At 38.1% G+C, this 14,994-nt stretch overlaps 1 protein-coding gene across 3 annotated transcripts in view; it reads left to right on the forward strand.

Moving 5' to 3' along the window:
- Positions 1 to 14,994, forward strand: part of GPD2 (glycerol-3-phosphate dehydrogenase 2) — a 149,294-nt gene that overhangs the window by 63,154 nt on the left and 71,146 nt on the right. The window lies entirely within an intron of this gene.

Below are 14,994 nucleotides of genomic sequence, written 5' to 3' on the forward strand. Positions count from 1 at the left end.
TTATGCTGGTAGCCCTCTGAGGGTAGCATTTGTAATTAAAATATATAGAGATGCTGAAGTTAATCTATATTTATTCTTTTACAACAATTTCTGATCATATCAGTAGCCCCCTGAAGTGTGAAATGATTGTGGGCATTTGGTTAATGAATTGTTCATTGTTGCTGTTCATTCATGGAATTTGCTCTTTTATTATATTTGATGCTTCACTTAACAACAAATTTTGCTTTCTCTGCATTTGATATGTTTTTACCAAATTATTCCTGATTGTATCCATTAATCTTTAGTCACATTTGACAAAAATAAATTACTGTGATCTTTTAAAGTTACCAGTAATAATTAGATTTTTCAGGACATCAAAGTTTTGGGGGAACTGCTAGATGTTAAAGGGCTTGTATAAAAATGTTTGCACAAGCTTTTTGATGAAATACTGTGCCCAAATGTGATTTTGTTAATGAATAAACAAAGACCACAGAAGGAAAAGAAAAAGTCTTGAGGTTTTCATAATGAGCATTTATTTGCATTGTTACCATCTGCATTTTCTTGGGAATCAATTTTCATTTGTTTCATTTGTAATATTATTTGATAAACATAATATGCACAATTCTCCTCACGTTCTTGGGCAGGTCTCTAGGATCGATAGAAATTGCTTCTCTGTTTAACACCTCCGTGGCCAGTCCCTGAACAAGAGCACAGCCTAGAAGCATGGGGATACAGGCTGCTGGAATGATGAGAATCAGATATAGTCACCCCCTCAGAGGGCTTCAAGCTGTTTCTTTTTCAGCTCTTTTTGTTCTTTTATGTGACTACCTGCATATATCAGGGATCAACTAGTCCCGTTCTGGTTTAACATCTTGTTTGTAAACTTAACTTTTATGACTTCAATTCAAATTCCAGAGAATACTGCCTCTTGCTACATTGTAGTTCTTCTGTTTAAAAATGTATATATACGTCTAGCTTATGAGTGGTGTCTGGCTAATAATTCCTGAATTCTCACTGCAGCCCCTTGAAGTCTAAGATATAGTATAGGATAGCGAGTAAGGACGAAGGCTATGAGATTAGAACAGAGTGGGATCAGTCAACTTCATCATTTACTAGCTCCATGAACTTCAGTTAAGTGTCTTAACCTTGTGGAGAGCCTTAAGGTTCTCAGACATAATGGAGGATAACAACACTCTTCTGCATAAATAAACATTTGTGAAAAGCATGAAGTATGAGCACTGAGTTAAAAAAAGATGCAGAATAGGGAGAGCCATGGAAAATAGTGCATTCTGGGAATTACAAACCTGCACCCCTCACCCTCTTCCACCACCGCCCTATTTTAGGGCAGTAGAATTGCAACAGATGAAAGTTTGCTATTTCCTGGACATTGCTAATTAGACTATGTTGCAATTGCTACTAATCTGTAAATTTGATGTAATTCTGTGATTACATTAGAGTGACTGTCTTTGTCAGGAGTGGGGTGGGGTGGATTAGAGAAACTGTGCCAGAGGTATTTGGAAAAATTAGACTTTGAGATTTGCTAGATTAATTTTGAAGAAGAATAATGATAAAGGAGATAGAGGTCTGTCAATATTAAAGTGTAGAGCCTGGTAGGCTACAGTCCATGGTGTCGCAAAGAGTCGGACACGACTGAGTGACTTCACTTCACTAAAGCTACTTTAAATAAAATAGTTTGCAAAAGAAACAAGAGAGACCAGTGGAACAAAAGTAAAAGGCTAGAAATAGATCTGAATACATAAAATTTAGGATATAATAAAGGCAGCATTTGTAATTTTTGGTTATTTAATAAGTGTTGTTGAAGTGTCCACTTTCCCAAATTTATGCTTATATTTACATATATATTTATGTATATTTATATTCTATTTCTCATGCTCTCTGTGAACCAAGGATTTAACAGTAAAGCACCACAAACCTATTAGAAGAAATTTTTTTTAAATGGAGTAAGAAAGAATGTTTTTAAGCCTGACATCAGTGAAACCATTTTCTTTTGGAAAATCCTGTTTAAACTTGATTTCATAAAAGTTAAAATTTATCCGTGTAAATTTAATATAATATATATGTTATATTAAATGTAATATATGATATTAATATAAATGTAATTTATATATTATATTAAATGTAAATATATTTAATAATAATATAATGTAATATTTTTATACTTCCCTGGTGGCTCAGATGGTAAAGAATCTGCCTGCAATGCAGGAGATCTGGGTTCAGTCTCTGGGTTGGAAAGATGCCCTGGAGGAGGGCATGGCAACCCATTCCAGTATTCTTTCCTGGAGAATCCCATGGACAGAGGAGCCCGGCAGGCTACACTCCATGGGGTTGCAAAGAGTCAGACATGACCGAGTGACTAAGCACAGCAATATATTATATATACAATAAATATAATAAGCACCCATGAAACTGGAAAAATACCATAACAGAGAGAGTTTGTTTCATATTATTTTTAGCTTTTCTATATCCTTTTGTTTTAGTATGTCTATGATAAAATACAAATAGCAGGATTTTTCTTTATTTTTTTAGTGTTTGATAGAATCTATGTTTCAGTAGGTATGTTTGGTCCATCTCCGTTGATTTGGATGCCATGTGCTTTTAGATTGTGTTTTTTACCTTACAGCTTTTTTTTTGTTTTGTTTTACTTTTCTCCATTTCCTTCTTTCCTTCTCCATTTTAAATCAGCTTTGTGTCACTCTCTGTTTCCATACATGAAACTCTACAGATATAGTTACTTCCCACTTCAAGTCCCCCCAGAGATTTTTCTCAGAACCAAATCAAGGCTTCTGCCCTGTTATGCTCTTGGTCATCCTGCAGACCAACTCCCAGACAGCTGGTGGTGCCCTGGCCCAGGTCTCCCCTCCAGGCTGAGTCCCTCTTCCTGCCTCCTGGGCATGTCACAGTAGATGGCCCACAGTACCAGGCAGCAGTCAGCAGCCTCTTCTTCAGTCCTGGCATTCCAGCACTGGTCTGCCTTCTTCCCCTCTCCCTACCTCTTGCCTTTCAGGAACTGAAATCTTGGTTACTTTTGTCAGTTTCTAGACCCAAATTCCACCAAGACAGAGGCTTGGATCTAACTACTCAGCTCTGAGTTTCACTACATCTGTGGTTCATGAGGTGTTTATTTTTGAGGCAACCATGACTTAAATATGTGTGTGGTGTGTGTGTGTACATACATATATGTATATATACACATACATTGAAAAATATATATATGTAAAATTTTCTCTGTGTTTAGAGAAAAGTTTAAAGCTAAACTTACAGTGCCATATTGATCAAAATTTTACTTATATAGCAGTATTTATTAGTGAAATGAGTGTAGTTTGGTTTAATAAATTGGGTCCATTCAGTTATCCATAGAGGTTTATAAGTATTTACATGGAAAATGGCTAAAATGTATTATAAATTGAAAAACAAGTTGTGAAAAATGAATTTGTTAATTGTATTTGTTCTTGAAGCAAAAAAGTACACAGGTTTACAAGTATAGGAAGTTTTTTGTAGAATATATGGTATGTTTTTAATAGTTAAAATCAGTTATGTCTGAATTTTGTAAATAGGAAACCAGCAGTGTGTTATTCTCTCTTTTCATAATTTTATATTGTTTGGATAGTCCTCTCTGAACATTGGCTGGTTTTATGATAAAATAGTAAAAAGAGAAAGCAACATCAGCAACTTCCTTATTCCCCTGAAATTATATTGCTATTGTTGTTGAGTTGCTAAGTCACATCTTGTCTCTTTGTGACCCCGTGGACTGCAGCATGCCAAGCTCCTCTGTCCTCCACTATCTTCCAGTTTGCTCAAATCATGTCCATTGAGTCAGTGATACTATCTAACCATTTATGTATAACTATAATTAATGTTATAGCTTAATACATTTTTGTGCCTCCATAATCAAGTGTGTGTGTGTGTGTTTGTGTAAGGAGCACAAAGTATGTTAATGACATGTTCTAACTTAACAAATATCTTCATTAATGGTGTATCTGTTTCTAATATAAAAATAGAAATAGGTATAATAACCAATCCAATGTTATATAGCTCTGTATAATGTTAGCATTTACTGTTAGAAAACACTAGGCTTAAAGCATAGAATCCTGATCATGAGGATTAACAAGGCAGGATTGCTTTACAGCTTTACAGAAGTGTTATTTTTTAGAGAAATTTATCCTTCATAGAAAATACGCAGCGTTTTGGTCTGTCACTTTTCTTACTAATTTCAATGGTTTTCTGAAATCCAAAAGTAAGTGCCCAAAGCTTTTCTAAAGAAAGATAAACTTCCCTTTCCTTAAATGACATCATTTTTCCTTCGTGGGGCATGTGGCTTTAATAGCTATGTTTATGGTACTAATGTACAGAGTGTCTGTACTTTTTGATTTGTGTGTTATTACCAGGGTGCCTCTGATAGTTATTTCATAGCTATAAAAATAGTTACATAATGCCATATCTGAAAACTTACTATAACGAAATAAAGATGCAGAGAGTTTACATGAAAATATAATCTTGCAGTACTGTGATACTGAAGGTAGGAAATAACCCAAATGTTCAGAAAGAGGGAACTGAATAAATAAATCATTGTAAATATTTAATGTATTACTATTCACACATTAGAAATGAAATTATAGAAAAATATGTATTGACATGGAGAGATGTTTATAATAAACAATGTTACATGAAAAAAGGAATGTATTATACAATCCTATTTTGATAAAAATGTGCATATGTGATTATATACATGCACAGAAAATGTGAACATTTAAACACCCAAATGTCAACTGTGGTTATCTCTGAATGGTGTGATTACAGGAGAGTTTTATTTTGTTCTCTTTACTTCTCTGCATTTATTATATTGAGCATGTTTGCATGTATAATAAGATAATCAGTAAAAGGTATTAAAATATACTTCTGTTCTGTTTCATGTTGTGAAAGTTAAATGTCGTACCATTCTTCCCCTTAGATGGTAATTATCCCTCTAAATTCATCCAACTGTCTTGATCCATGAATTGGTTTAGTTGGAGGTGCCTAGTAGCTAGACATTCTCACTCAGAGTAGAAAAGGCAAATCTGTAATGAGCTGTGTTTAATTCATATCCCTGGCCGTACCTCGAAGATACAATTTTAACTTCAGAGATGGGCAAAGATGACTGAAAGGTGGATTTCAAGTTCACTTTTTTCTACTGCTGTAACTAAGCTTATTATTCCGCCTAAGAGTTTCAGAGTAATCTCACTCCCAATATTAGTACTTTACCACTACCATGAAATTCACGTGAATACCTACTTAGAGCAATCAATTATAAAAACAAAAAACTGAATAATCATACCACTCCCAAATGTTCAGGTTCATCTTAGCAGTGATAGACTGCTGAGATGTATTGGTTTCCATAAAAAGCAACTTCTGGAAAGAGACCAAAAAAAACTATTCCTCATAAAATCTTGAACAAGTGTAGCTAATTATTGTAAATGTACAGAGGCCAGCCCTTCACTGCTGCTCATTCTTTCCACTCGGAGAAAAGATCTTCCCTGGTGCTTTAGATCCACAGCCAGGCACAGTTACTGGAAGCCTGGGTGCATTATTTTTGACCTTCTTCAAATTTAATTACTTTACCTAAGATCCAAAATGTTAGCATTGAATGTCGCTTATAAGTAGTGTTCATTCTCTCTGAGATGATAAAACATCACTCTCTTGTCACTTTCTTGCTTTACACTGGGGGAAAAAAAAACTAGTTAAATTTTTTATTTCAGATTGATGGGGAAAAAAAGTTTGAATTTTTGAGAGGTGAAACAAAAGGGACACCTTAGGTAATGGAACCATGCAAGATCATTATAAGGCTTTACAAGATTTCATTGTCTTTGCTGCCATCAGCTAATCAAAGGAAGAAGCAGTTCTAACTACTAATAATGTCTTGATTTTTCATTACTTTCCTCCTTCCTCATTCCATCATTCTCTTGCAACAAAAACAAGAAATCCAGAACATTTAGCATAAAAGCAGTTGAAAATGTTGAAATGTTTTCTTAGAGTCTCTTTTTTCCCCTTGTTTTTGAGGTTCTGAAAACTTTTGGTAATACTTTCAGGTTACATGGTGCTTTAATATTTATCAATTTGGCTGTAACTTCATAGATATTAAATTTTTTGTTTTTTGTTGTTTGGAGTATCTGGGGTTTTTTGCTCTGGAAGGAGCAGTATCATTTCTCTTCAGAGATTCTGGTAGGTAGTTTGATGATATGCCACTGGAAATAATGGAATAAGATAAAAACAGCCTATTTTGACAGAGAAGCCCGTTTTAACTTTTGTTGGTATTCACTAGGGTTTCTCACATAAGTACATGTGAGCAACTTTTCTAAATGTCCAATTCTTGCAAAAGCAGTTTTGAGGCTTTTAAGTGTTAGCTGTCACTTAAAATATCCTGAAATATCCTCCTGAGATGGCTTGCTGATTTCTAGAGTAGTTCCCTGCCTCACACTGTGTCAGTTTGGGAAAGAAAAAAAATCCATCCTGATAACACAGCCCATGAACTTCTCTCTTCACATTACTCTCCAGTTACCATCTTCTGCCTTGTGAGGCAGGCTCTACATCGCCCCACTCCTGCTGTGTGGCCCCCTGCACTCCAGCCCCTCAGTGAGAAGCAGACCCTACATAAATTGGGCTGTTTCAGTCATCTGCATTCTTTTGCTTAAGCGGATCTCTGCTGATGATAATTCCCTTCCACTTCCTTCCACCCATTTGAACACGTCCTCCCCTCTAGACTCAGTCTTTCTCCAAGATCCCTCCCCTGACACAATTAAAAAAAAAAAAAAAAATCCCCCTTGGCTGTAGGTATTGTTCACACAAGGAATTGTTGTGGTGACCCAAGGATGAAAGAGCAAAGGCACACCAGCTTTTGCCAAAAGCAGGGAAAGGACTCGGAATCTCCTTACACTCAGTCCTTCGTGGCCCTCAGTCAGAATCCGGATACGAGGAACTCAGGCCACTCATGCCACATGTGTCTTTCTGTTGCCTCCTGTTCCCCTCTGTCTCTCTCCATCAGATTTCCTAGACAACCCATGCTTGACCTTTCATAGACACATGATCTCTAGGAAAGGATTCTGAGGTTCCCTTTGGTCCCAGTCTTTCTCTTATATTCAAAAGCCTGAAGGATCAAAAACTCTCCTAACATTCTAAAGAATCCCTTTCTAACTATGTTTATCTCTCAGGTGGGGAGGGAACCAAGCTTCCCCAATTCCTACATCCTACAGAATTCCCTTCTAACTACTCTAACTTCTCAGAGTGGGGAAGGACCAAGCTTCCCCAACCCTGCAAATTCCCTTAACCCTTCAGATTCTTCTGATGGGACAAAGACCTCACTTTCCACCAAAGGGAAAATCCAAGATTTTTATCAATTGATCTGCCCCTGATATCAGAGTCAATTTGAGCGCTATTTGGTCTGTATTTTAGCTATAAAACTATGACTACAGAAAGGAAAGATGACTTTTTGACACAGGATGGCTGTGATACTCTTTAGACTCTGGAGAAAACTGATTAAAGTGAAATTTTTTTTCTTGGAAACTGCAAAACCTGTTCTTTTTGCATACGCAATTAAAAACAACTAGCTTGTTAAAAGGCCTGCCTGGGGAAAAGATCGGAGAAGGCGATAGCACCCCACTCCAGTACTCTTGCCTGGAAAATCCCATGGACGGAGGAGCCTGGTAGGCTGCAGTCCATAGGGTCTCGAAGAGTCGGACATGACTGAGCAACTTCACTTTCACTTTTCACTTTCATGCATTGGAGAAGGAAATGGCAACCCACTCTAGTGTTCTTGCCTGGAGAATCCCAGGGATGGGAGAGCCTGGTGGGCTGCCATCTATGGGGTCCCACAGAGTCAGACACGACTGAAGTGACTTAGCAGCAGCAGCAGGGAAAAGTTTGAAGTTAACCCTTTCCATGTCCTTGTTGCCTGAGACCTCAGCCTTGGATAAATTCAGTTCAGTTCAGTTCAGTGGCTCAGTCATGTCCGACTCTGCGACCCCATGGCACCGGGTTTCCCGGTCCATCACCAACTCCTGGAGCCCACTCAAACTCCATCCATCGGTGATGCCATCCAACCATCTCATCCTCTGTGGGCAAATTAGAATTTCAAAAGAAAAACGGTGGGGGATCACAGAAACATTTTAAGTCTCAAGTGGAAAACTATGAGATCTCTGTTTATCTGGATTTATGTATGTCTCAGTGTGTGTCTTTTGTGTTGTTGTTGTTGTTTTTTAATAATATTGCTGAAGTTGTGAATGAGTTCTAATTTAATTGGCCTAAAGAAAAGTAAGTGCTTAGAAATCAGACAATTCTAAATACAAGAGAATTAACCTAAAAGAATTTCAGATTCACATGAACTGGGAAATATTCAATATTAAATATCTAGTATTAATGTTTGTTTGCTAATCTAATACAGACATGTCTAAGAGTCATTAACATTAAGCATAGTATTTTCATTGTACCTAGGTTTATTACAAGTTAAATATTGTTATATTATTGTATCTGTTACAAGTTTGTCAGCAAGGAAAGTACCTCTAGTGAAGAGACTTCAAAAGAATATATAAATGAGATATGAGCTTTTAGATAAACTCTATTAAGAATAATTATACTTTAGAAATTTCTATCTAAAACAGTCTCTCTAGATTTTGGTAACCTAAATTTCTATGGTTGTGCTAAACTAAGTGACAGAAGTTTATTGAATAGCTAGGTCATTTTCAAATATAATAAGATTCTGAAACATTAATTATTGAACACTAAGTTCCTCTTACAGAGAAACTAGAGATTTAAAACTATTAATGAATAATGTTTGATGCCATCCTGAGATGTTCTCTAGAATTTTTTTTTTTTTTAGAAATTATCACTGGTATTTATGTTCACCAATCAATAGAATGCTAATATAAAGGTTAATTCTTGGTTGCTTAAGGAAAGTAGGATGTGTGTTTTCAGTAAAGAGGGTATGAGAAATGAAATTACATTTTATGAGGGGAAAAGGAAGTAGGTCTGACTTACACGTGGCTGTTTCAGGATGGAAGAACAAAGTAATGGGTACTGAGTGTGATAAGAAGGTTTTATAGAAAGTGGACCCCAAAGGAAGAGTTTTGTGCATAAATACAAGTTTTCTTGAGATGCTGAACTGCCTTCAATAATGGATATCAAGTTTCTTTACCTCTGAAGTGATCTGTTCTGTGTTTACCTTTGAAATCTTTGTTAACTTTAGCTAAGTGAATATATTGTTTCACTGTGATCTATATGATCCTATCTGAGTGTTATAAACCTTTTTGACATGTATTGAAAACACTTCCTAAATCATTTGACTTCTAACTAACTTTGGGATACTTCACAGGCTCCCTGAAACATCCCAAAGAGAGATATTAAACTACTTGAGTTCATTTGACATGTTAAATTACATGGAAAGTATTGTTGGAGGAGTGACGTATCTTCTCAGATTATATTGTATGGTTGATGTTACTAATACAGATATCCTAGAAATTATGTGAAATTCATGAAAATCTGATATGTTCTGGTAAAATGTTGTCAGTTAAAATTCTAGTAATCATATTAAAGTGTTCAGTATCACAGCTATGACCAGCCTACCTTGCCAATTACAATTTAATCAGATTTTAAACATGCCTTCTATGGTTTCACTCTGATGCCTTTGCAAATACTGCTACTTCAAGATTTATGGAGAAGACTTCTAAGATTAAACAAAAAACAAATTTTTTTAATCTGGTAAACTGGTAACAGACTGGAATTTAGTCTACTGTCTATCTTAAGAGAACAAAGTTTTCTTATAATGCAGCTTTTGATAACACATTTTGAATTTTTTTGCCTTTAAGTGATTTATATTTGTTTTTAAAATCTTTCGTTACTTTGGTAAAGTAAATAAACATTATTTAAGATTATGGTACATGTAGACAAAGCTCATTTTGCTTCTACAGAAAAATAAGCTCTTGTGATTAGACATTTGCTGTCCTGATGTCCTTAAAACCTGGCAGTCAGTATCAGTTCAGTTCAGTCACTCAGTGGTGTTCGACTCTTTACGAACCCATGAACCGCAGCACACCAGGCCTCCCTGTCCATCACCAACTCCCAGAGTTTACCCAAACTCAACGTCTATTGAGTCAGTGATGCCATCCAACCATTTCATCCTCTGTTGTCCCCTTTTCCTCCCCGCTTCAATCTTTCCCAGCATGAGGGTCTTTTCAGATGAGTCAGTTCTTTGCATCAGGTGGCTAAAGTATTGGAGTTTCAGCTTCAACATCAGTCCTTCCAGTGAACACCCAGGACTGATCTCCTTTAGGATGGACTGGTTGATCTCCTTGCAGTCCAAGGGACTCTCAAGAGTCTTCTCCAACACCACAGTTCAAAAGTATCAATTCTTTGGTGCTCAGCTTTCTTCATAGTCCAACTCTCACATCCATACATGACTACTGGAAAAACCATAGCCTCGACTGGATGGACCTTTGTTGACTAAGTAATGTCTCTGTTTTTTAATATGCTGTCTAGGTTGGTCATAGCTTTCCTTCCAAGGAGAAAGCGTCTTTTAATTTCATGGCTGCAATCACCATCTGCAGTGGTTTTGGAGCCCCCCAAAATAAAGTCTGACACTGTTTCCACATCTATCTATTTGCCATGAAGTGATGGGACTGGATGCCATGATCTTGGTTTTCTGAATGTTGAGCTTTAAGCCAGCTTTTTCATTCTCCTCTTTCACTTTCATCAGGAGGCTCTTTAGTTCCTCTTCACTTTCTCCCATAAGAGTGGTGTCATCTGCATATCTGAGCTTATTGATATTTCTCCCGGCAGTCTTGATTCCAGCTTGTGCTTCTTCCAGCCCAGCGTTTCTCATGATGTACTCTGCATATAAGTTAAATAAGCGGGGTGACAATATACAGCCTTGATGTACTCCTTTTCCTATTTGGAACCAGTCTGTTGTTCCATGTCCAGTTCTAACTGTTGCTTCCTGACCTGCATATAGGTTTCTCAAGAGGCAGGTCAGGTGGTCTGGTATTCCCATCTCTTTCAGAATTTTCCACAGTTTATTATCCACACAGTCAAAGTAGTTTACTCCTAAATCAGGGAATTTAAAATGGGTGAACAGAAGCTGTTAAATCAGAGTCAGGGCTATGGGAGACCCAAGATATCCCTTGGCTTTTCCCTGACAAACTTCATTTTGTGATGGGCTAAAACCTTCCCTGACTATAGGGTTAATATGAAAAAATTATGTGTCACTGAATATTAAGTTTTGTTAATTGTTAAACTAATTTTCTAGTTTTGTTAATTAGGGTCTAGTGTTTACTAACACTTCTGAGATAGTTCCTTGTTGTTATGGTATATTGCTAAAAGATGTAATTAAGTTATTAAAAAGGACACTCTAAATTTGTTTCCAAAGCTTATCTCAGTAAGCAATCTTCAGATAAAGATCAGATGCTCCATGATGTACAACCAGGAGATTAACACCTGGCTATAATCATTTAACTAAGTCAGATGACCTGGGGTATACTGGGCCTACACCTAAGGAAAGTTCTTGACTTAAATTCTTGCTTGCGACGTTACTAATAACTGCTAGCTATATTATTTTCTATGTCGCTCGTTTCAGAAGATTGTTTTTTACGTTACTAATTGTGTGACTGAGCCTGTGATCAAATGCTGATATGCAGTTCCATATGAGATCAGTGATTGTAATAATGTAACTCTAGATATGGGAAGAAGCAACAAGAGGGAATATTTTCCTGGACCAAGAGGCTAGTAAGAGAGGTATGGTCCAGAGACTTTTGCTGCTCTCAAGGCCTGTTCCAATAACAGCAAACTGAGTGGCCTGTCAATGGAATCTTCCCTGGACCTGAGAATGAGCCTGCCCAGCACTGCAGATTACAATGGCCCTGAAATCCCCCCAAAACATGGTCAAATATGTGGCTGTGAAGGGACCCTGCTGACTGGAAGTTGGCACTTGGCAGCTGCCTCTACAAAGATTACATCATGACCACTGTAAGCTGCTGACCTTCAACACCCCCTGAAAGGAGTTTAAGGTGGAGATCAGAAATAAGGCACTCTGTGCTCTGGAATAAAACCAGAAGAACTGGCCTTCAGATTGTCAGATGTTTTCAGGTAAAGATTTTATGAGCCCAAATCCTTGTACCTTCTCGTACCCAGAGAAACACTAACGTCACGACCCACTGTCTGAGCCTGGTTCTCCTGGCTAGCCCCTGAGCAGCTTTCTACTTCTATTCATCTTTGGGCCACGTACCTTTAACTTTCTTGTTAAGTTTGTTTCTTCTAGAATACAACAAATCCCCAAGTGGTACTACAACAAGAATATTCCCTGACCAACACCCAGACAATGCTAAAACAAGTCCACCGTATCATTCCATGGCCTCTCATCTCTCTGCATAAATGCACCTGGACAGAGACCAGGCCAAGGGAACCCAGAGCCCCACGATGCCCCTGTACAGCCTGAAGAAGTCAGAGAGCTTACTGCCCCTTTTCCTCTGAGGCTGGGTTCCCAAATGCCCGAGAAGGGAAATAAGTTAGACATGAGCAGGGTATCAAAAGGGGCCAAAGAATTGGCCCTAAACATAAAGCGAGGGAGGAATGTGTTGACCCAAGGACAAAAGAGCAGATAAAACCAAGGAGGGTCTTGGAATGCAGGAATGGAAAAACCAGACCCTTATCGTCCTTCCCTCCCCGATGTGGTAACTATTAATGGGACAGTATAACCTGTCTCCCCTCCTACCCCATAGGGAGAAGGTATTTATTTGCCCTACTCTTCCCCTACCTAGTATACGTGCCTCATCCAATCAGCAAATGACCCACAAGACCCCTATCTCACTCCTTGTACCCTGGGTATAAAAGTGGACCAAGGACCTTTGTTCACCGTTGATTCTCCCTTGAGCTGGCCCACTGTTATAACAGCGTCTCCCACTGTAATAAACTTTATTTCCCTCTCATTCTGTCTCATGTCTGGAAATTCTTTTCCAGCCCATGCCCAGACCACAGCAACTGTGTGATCCGTGAAGAAAGTGAAAGTGTTAGTCACTCAGTTGTGTCCAACTCTTTGAGCCTCATGGACTGTAGCCCGCCAGCCTCCTCTGTCTCCATGAGATTCTCCAGGCAAGAATACTGGAGTGGGCAGCCATTCCCTTCACCAGACCATCTTCCTAACCCAGGGATCGAACCCAGGTCTCCTGCATTGCAGGCAGATTCTTTACCATCTGAGCCACCAGGGAAGCCCCATCCATAAAATACCCCCCAAATTTTGTGACCTCAAACAAGAATATTTTTTTCCCACACAGTGTCCGCGAGTCAGGAATCTGCCTGGGCCCCCTGACTCTGAGTCTCTCACAAGCTGACAAGCTGCGGTGCTTTCTAGCAATTGACATGCATGTTGACATGATTCAGAGCCTTACAAGTTATTGGACTGAGGCCTCAATTCCTTGTGACCTGTTGACTGGGGGATCCATGGGTTCCTTAACTCAGAACAAGACAGCTTGCTTCATCTGAGAAGAGGTCACAGTCTCTCATAACCTAACCACGGAAGTGGCCAGCCATCATCGTGGCTGTAGTCTGTTGATTAGAATAGGATGCTAGGTCCAGTCCACACTCTAGGGTAGGGGGTTACATACTAGGAAGGGAGGCTGATTGGGGACTAAGCATCTTCTCCCACAGCCTGTGGGTACCTTTGGGTAGGTGGGAGCCAGGGGCTGGATGGAAGATTGCTTCTCTTCTCTCAGTCTGATGTCCCTGCCTCTCATGGTGTGGGCATCTTAATGCCACGACTGCTTCTAAGACTGGAAGAGAGGTGTGTTTTAAATAAACTGGCTCTTAAATGCCATTTGAAAGTCAACTCCCTCATCTGATCTTCAACTGAAGAAAAAATGGTATATTTTAGTGCTGGAGGAAGAAGTCTGTGTTGGATTTACTAAGTAAAGTTGATAGAACTCATCAACACAGTGCATTCTTAAAGAGATTGCAAATGTAATCGCCACTAAGCAATTTGGGGTTTATATTCTGAGTTTAATTTTTGACCACCTTTAAGAGTCCACTGCATTTTCAAATGAAACACCCATGAAACTTTGCTTCATTTTGTTCACTTTTGGTTGGGAGCTACTAAACAGCTTGGTCCATGTCTATTTCATTTCGAACACCAGCACTTTCGCTGGCACTTAGGCTCTCAAAAATATGTACTAACATGAAATATTTTCGTGTGTTTAATACATCCTGTACCAAATTAACTAAATATTGCTAGCATTTTCATAGTTGAGAACTCGACATATCTTTTTCTGGCATAAATGCTTAAAAAGAGTGACCTGGATCTATGATACCTGTAATTTCTGTGTTATTTTGCTAGTTCATTAGAGCATTAACAGTTTTGCCCTTGAATCAAAGTTCTCTACTTTTCTCTCCACAGTTGCCAAATATTTTGTCCTTTTGAGTCAAGGGAATTGCCCTGATTTTATGATGACATTTGGGTACGATATTTAAACTGTTAAAAAGTTATAAAAACGACCCTTTGGTATTAAATGTAATAAATGGCTCTGAATTGAATGCATGCACAGGTTCTCTTATATGAGCTTTGTGAGCCCAAACTGCTCCAGTTACATATTCTTATTGTAATTGGACTCTATGACATTCTCTCATCCCCCCAAGAGTATGCCAAGCCATGAAAATTCCTCCTGGCTTCTTGTTGATGTATACTTTGGGTCTTTTGAAGTTTTGGATTTCATTTGTAACTAGCGTATGGGACTCATAGTACTGTTGGTCCTCCCAATCCTGAAGAGGCAGAGGTGTGTCTGCAAGAAAATAAAACAAAACTTATTTCATTCCTAAGAGATTTATTGCAACTCTGAAAGAGAAAGGAGGGTGGAATGACTTGTCCTTATTCAGCCTCACCTTTCCCAAGAATATTGTCTTTACTCATGGATACTCTGTACTGGGTTCATTTGTCCTGGCATGTATTTTTCTTTGTAATTCTACAGTATTGTGCTTGCATGTCTTCAAGTA

This window comes from Oryx dammah, unplaced genomic scaffold (assembly GCF_014754425.2).
Source record: "Oryx dammah isolate SB20612 unplaced genomic scaffold, SCBI_Odam_1.1 HiC_scaffold_27, whole genome shotgun sequence".
In the NCBI taxonomy this organism is placed as follows: Eukaryota; Metazoa; Chordata; class Mammalia; order Artiodactyla; family Bovidae; genus Oryx; species Oryx dammah.